At 31.3% G+C, this 16,271-nt stretch overlaps 1 pseudogene; it reads left to right on the forward strand.

The window, feature by feature from the left end:
• Positions 1-270: 270 nt before the first annotated feature.
• On the forward strand, positions 271-1,825 carry LOC120148552 (annotated as a pseudogene).
• The last annotated feature ends 14,446 nt before the right edge of the window (positions 1,826-16,271 follow it).

The following is a 16,271-nucleotide window of genomic DNA, read 5'->3' on the forward strand; positions in this document are numbered from 1 at the left end:
AAAAAATAAACCCAGCCTTATTCCTGACTTACGGTTAATTTGGAACCATCATTTGGCTGGTGGGTGTGAGAGGGAAAAAAGGCTCATTGGTTGAGTGCATAAACAAAGAAAACTTAGCAAAGTGATAGAGAGAGATTAAAAGGAGAAGTTTTTAGTTTCCATTTTCTTTCTTAGCTGTGTGCCTGTGGGGTTGAGCTTCTTCTTTTGAAGGATCAAGGAAGCGTATGAAAATTGAAGTGGCTAGCTCATCATAAATAAGCAAATAAAATGATGGCGGTTGGAAACCCTTATTTGTTTATTGCTCCATCTTCCTTCCCTCCTCAGTATGATGTTGGATCTTGTACTACTTTTCTTCCTAATACTTTGCCTGATCATTGCCACCAACTACTCCTGTGAGCTCTCTCCATTTCATCTCTACTTTTTCCATGCTACTGTTCCTCTTTCTTTATTCTGCTATCGTGGGCTCATTTATCCATATGGAGTATTTTACTTCTTGGATCTCTTTACATTTATATTTTGCATTTACCTTTTCCAAATACCATTCATAAACTAAGCTGTTATTCAGTTTCGCTTACAAATTGAATCTCTCCCTCCTCTTCTTCCTCTAGCCAACTTATCTCTTCTCTGATATATTGATGTCCTTAAGTATTTTTCTTCATTTTTACTTTTGTGTAGCTTGTTTATGTTTCGTACATATATATTCTAATGCAACTGATGAAGTAATGATTATGTTATTGGGTTATTATTTTGGTTAGGGGAGGACTATCCGGGGAAGAAGAAAGGTTTGGCCCAAGTCATTATCATCCTAAACAGTTGGAAATTGGGGAAAACCAAATCCTAAACCCATCCTTCCTTTGGTTGTTGACATTAAAGCAAGAGATTACTCAAAATAGCAACTTCTTGATTCATATCCATGATGAATTTCAAGCATCTGCGGCTGCCTCGTCACAAATCATTCCTATATCTGTATTACTAATTTAAGTAGTAATAATGTGTTGGAATTGAGTTACAACAAGGCAGATCGTTCTTCTGAGGTAAGAAAGAAGGAAAAAACTAAACTAACCCAAATCCTGCATGCCCCAACCTTTTTCTTTTGGGCCTTGCATTTATTTGGCTGATAAAACTTGCATTTTTGTGTGTGTGTTTTGGCAACAGTGTTGCCACAGGTCGGGTATTAGGGTTCAGGCATGTTCAAGTTCAAGCCAACCACTTCTAAAGATGAGCATAAAACACACAGAATCTTTCTTTGTTGCTCTCTCACTTTCTGTTTACGTCCTTCTTGATTGCCCCCCCCCCCAAAGCATGCCTTATTCTCTTTCAGCTATTGGCTAGCTACCTATGCTACCGAAACAAAAGGTCAAAAACAGCGAACTAACATTTTTGTATGTTTGTTCCGCATTGTTGTGAGAAAGGAGAAGCTAGGAGATAGAATAACAACACTTCACTAGTTAGTTTCCCCATTTGGAAACGTGAGAAACAAACGTTCCTTTCAACCATCGTCATTAATATAGGGCAGTGGTACAGATTACAGAAAAAGCAGTTGTATTTTACGACAAAAACCCATGCTTTTATTTCTTTATTAATTTTAGTGTGTGTATTTGCATTTACGGCAGCAGTGATCATCAAAGTTGAAAGGGCTTTCCCTCTCAACTCTTTTTTTTTTTAATTCTTTTAGGCCTTTTACATTAAAAAGGGTTTGAAATATGATTTGGGGGATTGTGTGCTCTTTTTGCAGACTGACTCTGCTTCTGTGTTGTTAGAAGTTATTGGGTATATCAGATTCCTTCAGCATCAAATTGAGGTGATGTTTCTTCTACCCTTTTAACATTTTTATTTTACATTGCGAATGTAGCTTTTCTTCTTATTAAATTACAAACTTAAAAAGGTGTTTAAACTTAAGTCATAATGAATATTTATTCAAAAATAAGTAAATACATTCAACACCAATTTTTTTTAATAATATAAAGTGGTTATAAGACAGTATTTGTTTAGAATTTTATTAATCTATTGATAACGCACACATTCGACAGAAACAATTATTTGAACCCAAAACCTTTAAATAAAACAACATTTTTTTATTATTGAGACCTATTAATAGATTTTCGAAAACCAAAATTAAACATTATAGTATATATATCCCAAAAAAATAAAAATATAAATTAATTATACTCATAATGTGTAGCATCATCATAGTTCATTGTCTTAATTATTTTGTGAAAACTATGAATAAAGTTCTTAGGGGTTTGAAAAGGGAACTTTTCATGAGTACTGAATCCATTACGACGGGTGACGGTGGCATGACAGAACAATGGGCAATGGCAATCGTAGAGCACTCATGTCGTGAAGCTGAGCCTAGCTCAATCAAGTCTGAACTTGGGGCCACCCCCACTGCCACGGCCCACCTATGGGTGCACTGCCGCCCTCGTAATCCCAACGTTGTTTCTTGCATCACCACCAACTCTATCATACATTATATATATACCATGAGCAGGTGATTATAAGCTTATCAATCAAATATTAACCCGAACCAAATTACCTAGGCGGTTAAAGAAATTAATGTTATTCCTATAGATCACGAGTTCGAACACCAACAATTATAAGGTTGATTGAACGTTCATTATCAAATAGTTAAAAATACTTAGAATAGATATTACTTTATAATCACCTTTAACTTAATTAAAAATCGATCAAATATTACAACATAAATCAGAATCGATCGTTTTTAAATTCAAATAATGTAAACTTTTACAGTCTACATCTAAGAAAGGAAGTATTTCCATGGGCGGATGTATGAACACTCGGGATTCTATTTTTCCGATCATGGCTAGTTTAGTTAATTTGTTTGCGGTCTTGTTAGCTTCGCGTGGAGCATGGCAAATAGTCACAGTCCAATCCCTCTCCAAGAGCTCACCTATTCTGCTTATTATTGTCCAGGAAGAGTTCGTTTGATGGTTTTACCGAAGCGTTCGAACCACCTCATTGTTGTCCACTTCCAATATTATTTTCTTCTCGCCTAATCTCCGTGCTTGGACTAGCCCTTCATAAATTTCCCATAATTCGACTTCCAACACTAAGCATAACCCAACGATTTGCAGAAATCGACTCACCATGTACCAATTTTCGATTGGATAATACCGCCGCATGACGCGAAGCCCGAATCTCCATAAATAGCTCCATCTGTTTTCCATTTTCGTAAATATTAAAAATACTGTGATATTTATCTTCCTCCTATTTGTTTTGTGTAATTGATTGTCATTGTGGGCAGAACTTCATGGGGTCAAGAGAGTTTGACCCATCCAATTAATTTTTTTAAGTATTAATTAATATTAAAAATATATTTTTTTAAAAATAAATATTATTTGATCAAATTTTTCAATTAAAAATTATAGTTATGAAAAAATAAAATTTATTTTAATCTCGTTATATTAAATTTTTAGTTCCGCCCCTAGTAATAATTTAATGGTTCAATATAGTTTTTTGTCGTTTAAAATATCATTTCTATGTCTAATGAAATAACTTCTAGCTCTAAATTTGAATTGTGACAATATATATTCACATAAAATTCTTGATTTTAAAGGTTTATTGATCCATTTGATTAAAACTACAACTTCTAATTCTCCATTTGAGATGTGACAATATATACTCATATAAAATTCTTAAATTATAAATAATAAAGAGAAGCACCAAACGGTATGACGACAAAGAGCGACAACGATTAACTTAAAAATCTAAATGTTGACCCAAAAATCTAAAGGTTGACCTGAATTGAAACCGATCCGAATTGACTCGAATATTTAATGGTTGATTCGACTCGAATCCAACCGATCCGATATTAACCCGACCCGAATCCAACTGATCGGATTTCAACTTGACCCGATACCCGACTTGAAGAATTTCCATAGACCTGAACTAAACCCAAACCAAATTCGATCCGAAACGAACCAAATCTAAACCGAAGTAATCTAAACACAAAATACCTCGAATCAAAATGATTCAACTCGAACCCGATTCGAAGGATCTGATTGTCACCTCTACCCCTATTTATGACATTAAAGTGCTTAGTTCCATGCTATGAAAATAAAGAAAGTGATGAGAGTAATTATTTCGGAAATCTTGAAGACCTCGTGAGTTTGGAAAATGCTACCCTCATGTCATGATCGAATCTTTCTCAGTTTCACTTTGTAAATTCTAACAGATTTGGATTCAGTTTTCAGCTTTTCTCTTTTCTGAATAATTTGGTATGGGCTGATTTAAGGGAAGTTCTGGAGCAAAATAGTTTAATTTAAGGTCAAGTAATGTCAGAAAATTGGAATCTGATACTAAAAATGTTAATATTTTTTTGTTTAACCGAGATTATTATCTTATTAATAACATTTTCAGTTCAACTGAAAATGTTAAAAAAATTAACATTTTTAATATGTCAAACCGAAAAAATTATATTTTTTATCGTTTTGTCGATTACATCCATTTCCCGTTATACCTTAGCCTTAAATTAGACGACTATCCTTGTACTTTCTCCTGATTTAATCACTCTCCAACTCTCACTATTAGTTAACAGAATCCAATATAATATTTATTTGTAAAAAGAAGGACGCAAGTTTAAAAGCAGTGACCCGTAGCTGAAGCCCGATCATTCAATAGGCATCAACTTGTACCATAGGAAAATGAAGCCGGTCTAGGCTTTTTTTTTTTTTTTGCGGTTTTATCGAGGAATTCTTTCGACCTTTAGATAAGTTTAAAAAACTTTGCATTAAACTTGGCCCCCAAAATGATAATCACCCTTAGTGCAACGCGGTCAAGACGTAAACAGCTCGACATTTTGTCCATTCCCTCGTTCCAAAGGTGGCAAATGGAGGCACGATTTTACGTTTGTGTCGAATTCTGCTTTGACTAATGGGAAACTGTTAACTAAAACGCAACAAAAACTAAGGGTCCTCAAAAATTGACGGCCACTAAGGTTCAATTATTCGATGAGAAAATGTGGGCTCGTAGGCCGCTTAAAGCTTCATATAATCTAATCAGGGCATCAAATCTCAAGCTATCTTACATATGAAAAATAATAAAGTTGTCTAGTTGCGTCCTATCATTTCGGTTCAAAGCTTGCTTAAAAGACAGACGATTAATAGAGCTTCAAGTGTGTTGATTGATCTTAATAATTTAAGCCAAAAACAGATATGTTCGGTTATGTTCTACGATAGTAGATAAACATGGTCCGTGAGTGAGATAAAAATCCGAGTTAGTTCAGCTGTCTATGGAAATGCGATTATAATTGAAAGATTGTGGGATGAGTAGTAACCATCGGATACAAGATTGTGTCTGAATGTGCTTGAAAGCAACCTCGGCTGTTCGATAATGAAATTACAGTGGTTCAACGACGACCAAATAAGAAACTTCCTGAACGAATTATCTGTTAAATCTAATAAAATATAAAATAAGCAGAAATTACTTTATCGGTGGATCTAGAAATTTAAAAAGGAAATCTAAAATTTTAATTTTCTTTCCTTTTTTTTAATAATGGGTATGTAAAAAAAATTCACTTTTTCTTTTTTCCTTAACACATTGTATTTAATTTAACAATTTTTTTAAAATAATGGGAGGTACTTGACCCCTACAGAGGCTTAATACATCTGCCCTGATCGATAACATTTAATGATTGTTTTTCGTTATTTTCTTAATGTACTAATGATTTGGTAGTTTGCAATAATTTATACGCGGATAAATATTTGAGTTTTATTGATTATTGATAGTTCATCTTTTTTACTTGAACGAAAAATCATGAGTTAATTAAAATTTGAGATATGATAAAAATTAGATAGATGGAGAGATACAAAGAAAAAAAAAGTGAAGATTCAAGAGAGAAAAAAAATCCTCCTCAAATCAAAAAGGACGAGATTTTACTCTGTAGTAAATTTGTTAGATAAACATCTAAGGTTTTTAGAATAAGTTTGAGTTTCTCAAACTCTTAGAGAAACTTTTAAGATTTAAGCCCCATTTGGTTTAACATAAAAAATATATATTTGGTGGTAGCCGAGACTCTTAAACTTTTGGGAAGAATAATTAGTGTAATCCCTGAATTTTTTTTTACAAAATATGATCGTTAAATTTAGAGAGAAAAAATAATCTAACTTTTTGAACAACGAAATCAAATGTTGAATGTCACGACGCTTACATGAGGGTTCACAAACTTACATGGTAATCTACAATATTGATTTGACAGTTCACGATATTATTGTGACAGTACTCGATGGACGATGATGTAGTATATATATTTAATTGATTATTTTTTAAAATTTAAAGGAGTTGTTAATTTTAAAAAAAATAAAATTTATTTAAATTAAAAATATAAAATATAAACAATTATTAATATATTCAATGAATTAAATATGAAAAATAATACAAAATTAAATTATTAAAAATTAAATTAAGGATTACATTGAGTGTAAAAAAGTTTAGAGATCATATTTATTTTTTACAAAATTTTGAGGGTTTCAGATACCATTAAATAAAAATTATTGTTAAAATGATTTAAATATGTGCAAGTTAAGTTAAAAATTTAGATATAATGTTTCCATATTTTTTGAATTTCCAAAACAATTTTAATAAAAATATTGAAAACATATTTTTTATGTTTTCATATTTTCAGTTATTTTTGTTTTCATTTTTTCATAAATCATTTTTCAATTTTACAAAAAAACACATTTTCTTCAACGTTTTCTATTTTCTATGAAAAAGAAAAAGAAAATAGCATATATTTTCTAAAACCAAATGGACCTATGATTTCCCGCTTTTCATTTTCAACTTTGCTTTGGAATCAAATTATAATTTTACCATTACTAATGCTTGGGCTTCACTCAATTGTGTATTTATATTTTATTTTAATAATTTAATACTAACATCCTTAAAAATTAATTTATTATTTACTAATTTATTTTAATTACTAAAAATAAATAAAATTTATGGTTTATATATTAAAATAATAATAGTAAGTTTATAAAATATATTTTTATTATAATTATATTTTTTATTTATAATTTTATTATATTTTAAATTGATATATTTAATATATAATAATTTTTTTTGAATTTATTTATAATATATATATTAATGGTTAAATAATAAATATATCATTTAAATTATGTTATTTTAAATTTTAAATGACTGATTGTGGTTGAATTGGAATAATTAAACACTCCATCTTATTATGAAATGGAATCAATGAGAGATATCATAGCTTTTAGTTTAATAAATTCACTTTTTTTTATTAATCTGAAGTAAGTACAAGGCAGTATATGTTCAAAGATAACGCTCAATCTTTTGACATTGAACGCTCACACCCGTGGTATCTATGGTTCTCGAACCCGGATCCTCGAGAATAATAACAATTCCTTTACTACGGATGTCACTTGGTTCGTGCAATAAATTCACTTTAATTTGTAAGAACTAATTTTTTTTGTAATATTCTTTTTGTCAAAACAAATATTTAAATTATTATTTCAGAATAATTTTATATCGACATGTTAAAAAGTATTGATGATACATATTTTCATAATAAAATATTATTAATTAGTTATCTTAGAATATTCTTATATATTTTTATTATAATTTAAGTTGATATATTTTATATATCATAGTATTAATAAGTGTAAATATTATTTAAAATATATATTTTTAATTTACAATATAATATTTATAATCGACATTTTATCTTTTCAAACTCATTTTTTAACAACAATCTCAAATATTTAAACTTTAAACAATATTTTTAAAAAAATTATACAACACTTTTAAATATCACTTTTCAAAACTCATATTAAATGTGAGGTTAGAATATTTTCACACCAGTACTTGAAGGTTTTAACAATGATTTCTGAAGTAATTTTTTATAAGAAATAATATATTTTTTTACTATAGTTGATTATGAGTTGAATCTATTGACTTAAGAAAAATTAAAAAAATCCTCTTAAATAAGGAAAATAAATTATTATTATTTATGTATGAATCTAAATGTAATATAATAATATGCGATGAAAATAATTTTTGTATCGTACTGTATATAGATTAGGAAGGTCAATTTCGTTAGGTGTATTGTAGAGAGTCAGTTTATACGAGAAATGATCACGTGAGACAGCTTTAATATACGGCTAGAAAAAGGTGCTATCGATTTTGTTATTGTTAGGTATTTTACAGAAAATATTAAAATATATTAATGTTTTAGGTAGAAATAATAATATTTTAAGTAATTTTTTATCGATTTTATTATTTAAATAATAATAAAACCAATAATGTATTTTTTAATTATATATTAAAAATATTACACTGTATAACTTTCCGTTTATACGGAGAGACCCCACCCAAAAAGTAGTTAGCATTCTTGATAGGCAAGTAAACGAAAAATTGAACATATGAAGTAGTGATGGGGGTGGTAGTGGGGAATGTCTCAGGAAAGACGGGTTAATATATGGTTAATATACGGCAGTACCGGATACATTAAAATGTATTTAATAAATTCGGTTTAGCGGTACCTATTATGTTGACAACTAATAATGTTTTAGGTAGAAAATATGAAAAACTATTAAAAAATTTGGTAACCGGTAAACTTTGGTTATCGGTAAGTATCTATCCTTTTTATAAAAGTGTCCATACTTTTAACATATCAAGTAAATTTGACCGGTTTTGTCATAATGAATCTGGTTTTGTCATATTTTTACCTGTTATATTGTAAAGTATCTATCCTTTTTATAAAAGTGTCCATACTTATTTCACTGTGAAAATATATTTATTATTATCTTTGGTTAATATTGTTAAATTTAAATTCTAAATAATATTTTATAAAATATCAAATAATCAAATAATTTTGTGTGTAAATGAAATTATTAAATTAATATTGTAGGTGGAAAACATGAAACACTATTAAAAAAAATTGAAAAATAAATTACATAACTTTAAAAGAAGTATATATCATTTTTATAAAATTGTTCATACTTATTTCACTGTGGAAAACATATTTATTATTATCTTTGGTTAATATTGTTAAATTTAAATTCTAAATAATATTTTATAAAATATCAAATAATCAAATAATTTTTTGTGTAAAGAAATTATTAAATTAATATTGTAGGTGGAAAACATGAAACACTATTAAAAAAAATTGAAACATAAATTACATAACTTTAAAAAAAGTATATATCATTTTTATAAAAGTGTCCATACTTATTTCACTGTGGAAAACATATTTATTATTATATTTGGTTAATATTGTTAAATTTAAATTCTAAATAATATTTTATAAAATATCAAAAAATCAAATAATTTTTTGTGTAAATGAAATTATTAAATTAATATTGTAGGTGGAAAACATGAAACACTATTAAAAAAATTGAAACATAAATTACATAACTTTAAAAAAAGTATATATCATTTTTATAAAAGTGTCCATACGTATAAAAGTAGGTCTAAGTCATGAAGAAATATTAAAACGATATACCAGGTAAAAATTTGATAAAACCGGTAACAAAATGATAAAACCGGTAAAACGTTACCGGATATATTGAAAGTGTCGATACTTTATATAAGGATCGACACTTTGTGAATTTAAAAGAGAAGCAGTTTTAGCGCTTATAATGTGTCTATACTTTAAAAAAATATATCGATCCACAACGATATAACAGGTAAAAATATGATAAAACCGGTATCAAAATGATAAAACCGGTAAAATGATACCGGATATATTGAAAGTGTCGATACTTTCGTAAGTACGTGTAATAAATTATCGACACTTTCAAAGAAATAGGTAATTATCCTTTCAAAAGTATCGACACCTGACATAAAAGTATCGACACTTTTGTATTTGTATCGATTAAATATAAATAACATATTCGATCAAAATATAAGCTAAATCTCCTCTGAAAATAGATAGAACGGACGAGTTTTTGAAAGCGAAGCGTAATTGTTGCTGCATTTCAGAAGGCGTTTCTAAAGCGAAGTTTGTTTGTTTGTTGCTGCAGTCTAATCGAAAAGTATGTTGTCGAAACCCTAATTTTTTATTATTACAGTAATCGCGATAGGATTTTTATGTGTTGTTTGGGATTTTGGAGTAAAGAAGCATTTGGGAACGATTGCAGGTAGAAAGTGATATTCAAGGAAAATATAAATGTCGATACTTTTATTAAATATTATAGGTAGAAAATGATATTATAGGTTGTATAAATGTGCCGACACATTTTGGTGTGGCCGTTCAAATTCTTTTGAAGAAAACTGTTTTACCACAAGAGTAGTTATATATATTTGTATATTGAATAAAGTGTATGTAACAAAATAATTTGATTTGCGTAAACTGATATATGAAGGAAAAATGGAGTCAATGGGTTGGAAAATTGTTGGTGGAGCAGATGACTTTGAAATTGAGGCCGAGACTCGAAAGCAACCCAAGGGTGGATATATGTACTTCTAGTAAGTATCAATGTCTTTTTGTTATTATTGTTGAATTGGTAATTGGATTAAAGTATCGATAAACTTTAAATTGATTACAAATTTTAAATGTTGACAGTATGGTCGAATGCAAAAGGATGAAGGAAGATGGCACACAGAGCGGTTCGGTATGTAAAATGAAATTGACATTGAGTAGTATTTAGTGTTAATGTATTGATTAAGAAACGTTTATGTTTTATATTAGGTGACAAAAGATGTGAGGTCCAAATGGAATTCAATGAGTGATGCTGAAAAGGAACCTTACATCACACAGTCAAGGAATGATAGTAAAGAATACAAAGAATGGAGGAAAGCACATGAAAATAAGGTATTCATTAAACTTGTAAATACGTTGATACAAAATATATAAGAACTATAACATTATATATTGTTAAAAATGTAGGAAGTGTCGACAAGATGCAGCATTAAAAGGGTGAATTTATTAATTAAACACCTTAAGGAGAAGGGTCAGTTGAATGTGCTGGGAGAAATAGGTTTTGGATCGTTGGTAGGAGTAAGGGATCGACCTATTCGGAGGGAATTGTGTCGATCCTTGATGGCGCAATTTGATGTCAGGCAATGTATTGCTAAATATGGTGATTTTTCATTTCCTCTCGGGATCCCATGTGCTGCAGCCGTATTGGGGGTAGAAAATGAAGGCAAAAGTGTTGTAGAAGTCTGTCAGAGTAAGGACTGGAAAGCACTTGCCTCCAAATATGGTTTGAAGCATAAGGTGACATATGCTGAAATTGAAGAGGAAATAAAAAGTGGATTTTACGTTGGGGATGAGCTGAAGGCCAGAGTTCTATTATACCTTGTCGGTATCTTTCTTTGTCCAACGGGTAATACGTCAACGAACAAAGAACATATGAAGCTCATTTGTGATGAAGGCTTGAAAGGTGAATTCAATTGGGCTGAATATATCCATTCGAGATTGATTGAATCAATAATCAACTTTAAAAAAGGCAGCCAGAGATACCTCAAATGGTGCATAGCAATCTTAGAGGTAAATGAGTTGAAGAACTTTTTTGTGTTTTTATATAAAAAATATAAATTTTATTATAAATGCAGGTTGCACTGTTCGATTTTTGGTCGGGCTGTGAGGCAGTGCCGACTTATGAAAGAATCGGAGTGGCACGCATCCGTGCATGGGGGAAGGAAGAGGTGGTTAGAGTGATGGTGAAGTTGAAGTTGGATAGAGCGAAGAAGCAAGAAAGGGTAATAAATGTAATTAAATAATATTAAGAATATAATCAATGTCTTAATATTGTAATTTAATTTTGAAGGTTATTGGCAAGGATGTAGAGGAGGCAGTGGAGGCAGAGGAGAAGAAAGGAGGGATGGTTGTATTGGGGGATGACTGTGAGTGGGACGACGGTGAGGGAAAACATAGTAACTTCGACATTTTGATGTCTGAATTGGCTGATATCAAAAAAATCCAATTTGAAATCATGCAAAGACAATCAAGAGTTGAAGAGAAACTTGAGAGAGTCGAAGATACACTTGAGAGGCATAAGGGGGTAGTGGAAGGAAAAATAGATGGAGTGGTGAAAGAAGTAGAGGTGTTGAGGGGTGAAGTGGTGAAAGAAGTTGGGGTGTTAAGGGGTGATATTAAGATGGTGACGGGTGAAAAATTTGAGGAGTGGTGAAGGAGGTTGTGGAATTGAGGAGTGAACTTACGGGGGTGAAGGGGGTGGTTGATAAATACTTGGATGAAGGAGATCAATTGAAGGGTGAAAAAAACGAGATGAAGAGCTATGTAGAAAAAAATACGATGAACTGAAAAAATATGAAGAAGAAAAGAGGAGGAGGAGAAGAAGAGATGGAAGAAGTGAGGAGGAAGGAAGTCAATGTCATTTATACACCGGAGAGTGTTATAGCAGCAGATTTGGATTCGGAATGTCCTGCACCCCAGAAGAAGAAGCAGAAGGTAAGTGAATAAAAGAAAACTTAATTTGATTTTTATTATGTTGTTGTGACAAAAATTTGTATTCAAAATTGTAGGTTAAAAAAACGGATATTCCAAGCGGAATTGATGACATCGAAGCTACAATTTGTGATTATTTATGGAATAGCGAGTTAGAATCGGAGTAAGTGAAATATATTGTTTTGTGAGTGATATTTAAATATTTCATGACAACATATAATCCTAATGATTCATACAGATATTCTGTAATCTCAATGGGAAATCAATTCGCTACTGTATACGACGTTGCAACGTTGAAGCCTACGGAATGGGTTGGCGGTGTGGTAAGTAGAAAGTAGAAAATGTTAAACTTATTGAATATGTTCTGATTGTGTAATTAATTTTGTTAGTTTATCGATTTGCTCGCCTGGACCATATGCTACGATTCTCAAAAGTCACTCCGGAGGATTGGCTACCTTCCATACCTCTTAGCGGTGAGTTAAATTAATAAATATTGAAAAGTAGTGTTATAGACGGTAAATTAATAATGTTTGTTGCGTAATTACAGCAACAGGCGTTGGATGCCAACAACAAAGAAAGTGTTGAGAGTATTTCTACCTTCTGGGGTCTCATATTGGATAACTATGTGAAATTCACCGACTGTGAGAAGGTAAGACACCATACCAATGCAAATGATGTTTCGGATATAGAATGTTGAATTTTGTCAAATTGGGTGTGAAATTGTTGCAGATCATGATCACAAAAAACTATCATAATTCACATTGGTATCTGTTGGTGTTGGATATGGTAGATCGTGTTGTAACAATATATGATAGTATGTTTACAACTGAAGCAGCTAAACAGAGAGTGAAGGATGCTAAGAGATTGGTATGTATGTATGTATGTATGAAAGGACATTATGTAAATTATAATGCATAATTTTTTTGGGGCATAACTTCTTCTATTTTAATGCAGATTAAAATATTAGATTCTTATAATAAGAAACGCATTTGGGTTGAATCCTGTGGATCTCTAGGAAAGTATCCCTTGAAAAATTTCAAATTTGTGGAGCATAAGAAGAATAAGCAATTGAATGGGTATGAGATGTTATCACAAATAGAAAGCTTAATTTATGCAGTATTCATCATAATTGACATGTGTGGTTTTCAAATTTTGTAACAGACATGATTGCGGCATGTGGATGGAATCGATCGGTTCTACAGGGGCAACTGGTGATTTTGTAAGTGGATAGAAAAATTCGTTTGTGGTAAAATTGTTAAAAGTCGTAGATTGAATGCTGTAGTTGACAATACTTAACGTTCTGACAATTTGAATATAGGTTGTTGGAGACTGGGATCGATCGCGAATATTAAACGATCTCGTAAGCCACAATCAAAATGAACGAAGACAGGAGATAACAAAAGCTGCCATATTACATAAGAATAACAAAAGGATGCAATGATGTAAATGTAGGGTTAATTTTGTATAAGATTTATAATTTTGTATACGATTTATATTTTTGTATATGAATATAATTATGAATGAGATGAGAAAAGTTAGCAGTATGTTGTTGTACATGTTTCTTATACACATTAAGGGTCATGTTGATACTTTGAAGTAAAAGGCAAATTTACAATATGGCCAACAGGGTGCAACCATAAAGTGTCGATCCATATATAAAAAGTGTCAATCCCAAAAACATCGAAAACCAAAAGTATAATGTAATATGTAATTTTTCAATCTAACCGGTACAAGTTTACCGGTTTTATGAGAGAATATGTCTAAATAATGTGTCGACACTAATTTAGTTTGTGTCGATATTTTTGTTCCAGAATGAATGGAAAACAGGGTGCAACCATAAAGTGTCGATCCATATATAAAAAGTGTCGATCCCAAAATCATCGAACCCAAAAGTATAATGTAATATGTAATTTTTCAATCTAACCGTTACAATTCTACCGGTTTTATGAGAGAATATGTCTAAATAATGTGTCGACACTTTTTAGTTTGTGTCGATATTTTTGGTCCAGAATGAATGGAAAACAGGGTGCACACATAAAGTGTCGATCCATATATAAACAGTGTCGATCCCAAAATCATCGAACCCAAAAGTATAATGTAATATGTAATTTTTCAATCTAACCGGTACAAGTATACCGGTTTTATGAGAGAATATGTCTAAATAATGTGTCGACACTTTTTAGTTTGTGTCGATATTTTTGGTCCAGAATGAATGGAAAACAGGGTGCACCCATAAAGTGTCGATCCATATATAAAAAGTGTCGATCCCAAAATCATCGAACCCAAAAGTATAATAATGTAATTTTTCAATCTAACCGGTACAGTATACCGGTTTATGAGAGAATATGTCTAAATAATGTGTCGACACTTTTTAGTTGGTGTCGATATTTTTGGTCCAGAATAAATGGAAAACAGGGTGCACCCATAAAGTGTCGATCCATATAAAAAGTGTCGATCCCAAAATCATCGAACCCAAAAGTATAATGTAATATGTAATTTTTCAATCTAACCGGTTCAAGTATACCGGTTTTATGAGAGAATATGTCTAAATAATGTGTCGACACTTTTTAGTTGGTGTCGATATTTTTGGTCCAGAATGAATGGAAAACAGGGTGCACCCATAAAGTGTCGATCCATATAAAAAGTGTCGATACCAAAATCATCGAACCCAAAGTATAATGCAATATGTAATTTTTCAATCTAACCGGTACAAGTATACCGGTTTTATGAGAGAATATGTCTAAATAATGTGTCGACACTTTTTAGTTGGTGTCGATATTTTTGGTCCAGAATGAATGGAAAACAGGGTGCACCCATAAAGTGTCGATCCATATATAAAAAGTGTCGATCCCAAAATCATCGAACCCAAAAGTATAATGTAATATGTAATTTTTCAATCTAACCGGTACAAGTATACCGGTTTTATGAGAGAATATGTCTAAATAATGTGTCGACACTTTTTAGTTTGTGTCGATACTAATTTAAATATCAAGTGTTTTTCCACCGTTTACTATATATAGTACTCTTAATCGAGAAACCCTAAACATAAAGGCAAGCAGGCAGAAGATAACTCTTCCTCTTTCTTCTACCGTTATCATAAGTGACGATCAGATATTCAGGTAAATTTATCGATATTTTATGGGTTTGATTGATTTCTATATTGGAGTTTTTTTCCTGAATGTGTTTGTGTTCCATTGTAATAGCATCCAACCAAAATGGCTCCAAAACGTCAGCGTCAGAAGCGAGGTCTTTCTCAAAGCTCTTCTCAACCCAGTTCTTCTCAACCACCTCCTTCTGTAACAAACGATTCTTCTGAGGAAATCAGGTCCTTCGAAACTCTGAACTTTAGATCCGATATGGAGAAACAAAGATGGCAGACGAGTTTTCAAGTAAGGAAGATTCGTCCCGAACGTGTCATTGACCTGGGTTTCTTGTTTGATGATAAATATGCATTTAGTTTTAAATTTACATTTACATCTTAGGGTTGGCTTGAATTCCTTGGTGTAGAACCAAGATATTATCCCAACCTAGTTAGAGTCTTCTACATCAATGCTTCCTTACAGCACGAGCCTAATAAGACTAATATAATAGGAATTAATACACATGTCATGGGGAATGATATATATATATCTCCAGAAACTATTGCGGAGGGTTTAGGTGTAGCGAATACAGGGGATTCAGATGAAAATGGTGTAGATTGGTCTACAATTAAACGGGTTACTAGAAATAGCCCAATTCACCTCGATGTAGAGTCGAGAGTGTTTCACAAAATGCTCACATGGTATATCCGGCCTAGTGGGGGAAAACATTTAACGCTTCGAGACAACGATTATTGGTGGATAGCAAAGTATAAATCTAAAACGGCTCCAAACATTGC

This window comes from Hibiscus syriacus, unplaced genomic scaffold (assembly GCF_006381635.1).
Source record: "Hibiscus syriacus cultivar Baekdansim isolate YM2019G1 unplaced genomic scaffold, ASM638163v2 tig00110963_pilon, whole genome shotgun sequence".
NCBI lineage: Eukaryota > Viridiplantae > Streptophyta > Magnoliopsida > Malvales > Malvaceae > Hibiscus > Hibiscus syriacus.